Source organism: Rhagoletis pomonella, unplaced genomic scaffold (genome assembly GCF_013731165.1).
Source record: "Rhagoletis pomonella isolate Grant_MI unplaced genomic scaffold, Rhpom_1.0 Rhpom_scaffold_00004, whole genome shotgun sequence".
Taxonomy (NCBI): domain Eukaryota; kingdom Metazoa; phylum Arthropoda; class Insecta; order Diptera; family Tephritidae; genus Rhagoletis; species Rhagoletis pomonella.
Window position 1 is genome coordinate 15,941,638 of NW_023458558.1, and position 5,219 is coordinate 15,946,856.

Genomic DNA, 5,219 nt, shown 5'->3' on the forward strand with positions numbered 1-5,219 from the left:
TTTGTTGAGTTGCAGCCACCGAATAGCTGCAAGATAAATAGATTTACAAATCTCTACTTAATTTGCTGGCCATTTCATTTCGTTTATTTTTCAGATTTAGACGAAAAGCATTTCTATGTTTGCTATATATGTACGCTTCACCTGCGAATGTCAAAACTTTTTGATTGGAGAGCAAATTAGTCGTGTTTTTTTGTTTTGCGCACACATATGTACACACTAAGTTTTATTGCCGTCGCAAAGCTGACTCATCTTCGTTTACTCACTTCATTTGTTTTATGTATAGTAATTTACGCTAAGCTTGATTTTCTTGTGAGCATAAACTAGGTATGTACATATTTTCGTGTAATATTTTCTTATCTTCTTTTCATTCTTAATTTTGGGTTAAAGATTAAGAATCTGTATACCGTTTTGCTAGATCGGGTAGTACGATTGTTTCATTTTAAGTTTGCATTGGTAATGAAAAAAATTAAAATTATATAGTCGTACATGGCGTATGAGTAACATTCTTTCCTGCTAACATTTCATACAAGTATCCATCTATTTTTTTCTTTAGAACAGGCTGTAGTACAAATTTAAAAAAAATACAAAGATCTTAAGAAAATTAAGGAAAATTCAATAAACTACCATCACCATTCAAACCTTTTAATCCGAATTTCTGTGTATGCACTTTTATAGCCAATACAATTCTAATCTAATTAAGTGCAAGTTTTAGCCGGCTAAAAAATTGCGTTTATTTTTAATAATTATATAACAAAACTAAACTAACTATTCTGCTGACGGATTTTTGCACTTTATTCATTTAAACATGAATTTCTTATGAAACAAATGCTGAAGACCATTCGTACCAAAATTAGAAAAAAAAAAATCAAGGCCAGTTTTTATAAATTGCACTTGTTATATAAGAAAACCGCATACACAAAAAATTTTTAAGAACTCATATTAAAATGTTTGAAACTTTTATGAAAATTTGTTGAATTTTCCTAAATTTTGTATACACTTGGAAAGATATTTATTGATTTATGTGGCTTTGGTTAAAACTTGCGCAATATTTTTATAGGAAACTAACAAAATAATGTAAATTGAAAAACATTACCAATATTTAAAAAAAAATCAACATTTGGTCGCTTGTTTGAGTCACTGTAAGTACGTACCTAAGCAACTTTAATTATTCGTCTCGGCAATCCAAATGTCTAAAGTAAAACGACTTCTGACGAAAATCTTTGAGTTAATGATAAATAAACTCGCCATTAACGACAAAGTTGTGCTTTAGTGTGCGCTAGTATTTACATATGTATACAGATGTCTGCAGCATGTACTCATAAAAGCAGCCATTGCGGCTAAAAATTAAAAAAAAAAATATATATATATATAAAGAAGCACTTTAAACTATATCTGCTTGTCAGAACCTGCATACACACTCGAATAACGTATGATGTATGCCCGTTAGTTAGCCTGAGTTAAAACACATACACGTATACGCATAGCCACAAAAAATATTAAGGCAAGTGTTGAACTATACGACCGCAATGCAGTCAGAAATTGAGAAGTGAGAAAACCGCCATTAGGGTCAGCACTAGCACCAGCACCAGCACCAGCACAAGCACCAGACTCGTCCTCTCGCTAGCCAACACTCGGTCACTTTCCCACTTTACTATACATCCAAAACGGTAGTCCTCGTCTGCTAAATGAATACATAAATATTATGGATGTATGTAGGTGCACTAGGATGCCTCACGAAAAAAGTTGATGCATCGCCATAAAATCGTTTAAAATCTTTAATTCTATTGAAGAATTTTTCAGAAAAGTATTTCCTTTCAACGACGTCCTACCGCCTGACTATGACTAGGTACGAATAGAGATTACGCTGGTGGAAACAAAGAAACAGTGTTGCCAACTTTTCAGTTTCAAATAGCACCAAATCATGGAAAAAAGAGCGTTTTACCGCACTAAAAGCACTAAATTTTTTTAATCAAAGGATACTCTTTTTCATAACAGTTTGTGGTAAACAAAAGAAAAAAAATAAACAATATTTACATGTATAAATAAATACACATTCATGATTGCGAAGTAATACTGAAGTACTGCACATTAAACTGGTACATCTGGAGAAGGAACGATCGAATCGCAACAAACGAAATTGAATTTTAAAGGGGAAGAGTAATATGTACTTAATGATACCCTAAGTAGAAATGAGCGAAAAAATTTGTTGTTTTATAATATATCCTCAAATATTGCGAAAAACCGTGTTTTTACACTAAGAGGCTAGGATATCTCAAAATTCTGACGTGGTATAGAAATTCTGCAGCTAGATTTGTATTCAGCACCGAAGAATCTACAAAAACCGATGCACTCAGGTGGCAAAAAATGTTAAAATTTTTCAAACTGTCTAATCAATCAATAATCAAGAAAATAACAAAATAAATACTTAACTTATCTGCGTGCTAGCATTTTCAACGCGAATACAATTTAACAAGAACGCAAGAACGTGAGTTTGCAACTCCATCTTTTTATCAATCATTGTTTGCATTTTAGTGCATTTAAATTTGTAGATTCTTGTAAATTCAGAAAATTTAGTTCAGAAAAAAGCACTAAAAAGGGCACTAGGCACTAAACCATTTTTTTTGGCGTTTTAATTTGCAAAAAGCACTAAATCTAGTGCTTAAAGCACTAAGTTGGCAACTATGCAAAGAAAGCTGCTGGAGCCAACAAACTGACCTTACAAGTTCACCATATTCACCATAGGAAAAATATAAAAAAGACCTGCAAGAAAATCTTCGACACTCACAATCTATTTGTAGACTTCAAAGCCGCTTCCAAGTTTGCCTTTATACCGCGATGTCTCAATTTTCTAAAGCGCGTATAGCATTAGAGGATTCCACGTGTAATTCCAAGCAAATTCGCCGTAGAAACTATGGGTCCAAATCAATTTTGCAGTTTGCCAAATTGCGAAAATATATTTTGAAGAAAATGTGAAAATTTTCACTGTTGCGCCCTCTGGTGAAAGTTTAAAGAAAAAGATAAGTGGAGAAATGCATTCTTCATACCAAAATCCTCTCCTCTTATACAAAATTTAAGCACTTCTTTACGACACTACAGCAAAATGCTAAGAAACTTATTTTCGCGATTTGGCAAACTCCAAGTTAAATTTAGACCCATGGTTTCATCGGAATTAGAATTACGCGTAGAACCCCTCTGTGCTATACACACATAGTTAAAAAAAAAATTCCCATACAAATTGGCCCGCCCTAATGCACACACATGCGTCCATACCCACTGTAAGCATACACGTTAGTCTTTCTGTGCTGTTCATAGTTTGCGGTATTTTAATGGATACAAGTGTGGATGTGGTTGCGTTTAAGCACATTTGCTTGCAGATATATTTTTCACAAATATGAGAATTTTTATACACAAACAAACCAACATACATTCGTATGCTTTAAACATGCAAATACTTATGCGAATATTAATTTATTTCCTACTAACAACGTAGCGGAAACCGAAGTAGAGTCATCCACAATCGCTTATACGGTTTTACACTGCCAAAAAACAGTAAAATTCGTAATCATGATTAACTCATAAGAAATTAATGTAACTTTCAATATGGTAGTCCTATAAAGAGACGACTACTTTCACTCATAAAAGTAGAAGAACCATTTGCAGTTCAGCAGTCTCATAAAAAGAAAAAAATTTGCTATTGATGGCATCTTAACGGGAGCTAACTCGTCCCAAAAAAAGTACGCCATTAGCTTCATAATAGAAGTAAATCATACCAAAGACCTATCTTTGGAAAAAAAACAGGATAATCTCTAAAACTCGATTTATTTTCGAAAACACCGAAAAGTTTAAAATTTTTGCTGACCTCTAAAACTTTACTTAAGTTTTGTATTCTGTGAAATTCCCTAATAGATATTTAAAAAAAATAAAAAATAGACTACAAATTCTTAACGCAGTCGGTTCGATTTCATGCAGGGTGAATATGTAAGCATGGCATACTTACTTATGCATATGTACAAATCCTTGTATTCTCCAATCGTACACACATGTGCGTTTCACACTGTACATACATACATATATATGTATCAACATACATTTCTACATCGTATGTAATCATAATTAAGTCTTATTTGCATAGCACATTTTGCTTTTATCTTTTATTTTTGCCTTTTTTCTACTCTTTCCTTTTTCCTCATCGCTCGCCACACTAAAGGAAATCGTGAAAGCTTTTTTGCGGCTTAAACATTAAATAAATACTGAACATTTTATACTTATGTGCGTATTTATATGAGTTAATATTTGTCTTTAGCATTGCTGCGTAATTGCCAGAGTAACATTAAAGTGTTGGAAAAAGGATAAATTACTCAAAAATATGCTTGAATATGTGCACAACGGTAATTAACCATTTTCTTGCAGAAAAAATGAAGATTTCGTGAGAACAAAATTCGCTGACTAAGGAGGTGAATGCATGTGTGAGGAGTAATGCATATTTGAGTAATCTTATACCCACTGATAAATGATTTGGCTTTGCTTCGTATGAATAAAAAAAAAATGTTTCTGTCATCTTTACACCGACGGTTGCAAAATAGAAAGCGGAGTTAGGAGAGGCCTGCGAGTAAGAAAATGAGTTCATGTCTGAATTGTTGCAAAATATTCCTCAAATAGAGAAATTACCCACAATTTGGCTTCACTGATTAGATATGCAGGGCAATTCTGGCAACTATCTTTCAACTCACAACAGTCCCTCGAATGATAAATGGTCAATTTTGGACGCTATCCTGAAAGCCCTTTTTTTTGTCTCTCGAAAGACAAATTGAAAGATCTGCTAAAAAGCAGGTCCTAGGGTTATTCTGTTTGTATTCAAGCAACAAGTTTTCCAAAAATTTAATTAAATAGAAAATATACATATGTCTTTCTTTTTAAAACAATAAAAAATAACTAAAAATTTAAAGAAACTTAAATGAAAAAAATTTATTAGAAACAAGAAAAATAAGTTGTAAAAATTGAAAAATATTTTTATTTCCAAAACATTAAAATTTAAAAATAAAAACAAAATTTAAATAAAAAATTTATTCAATTAAAAAAGTAAAAAAAGATGAAATGAAATTAAAAGAGAATATATTTTCTTTTTAAAACAATAACATTTAGAAAGTAAAGGTACTTTCAAGAAAAGAGTAAAAATAAGAAAAAAAGAAATATAAGTTTCTAAACATGAAGTGCGATTA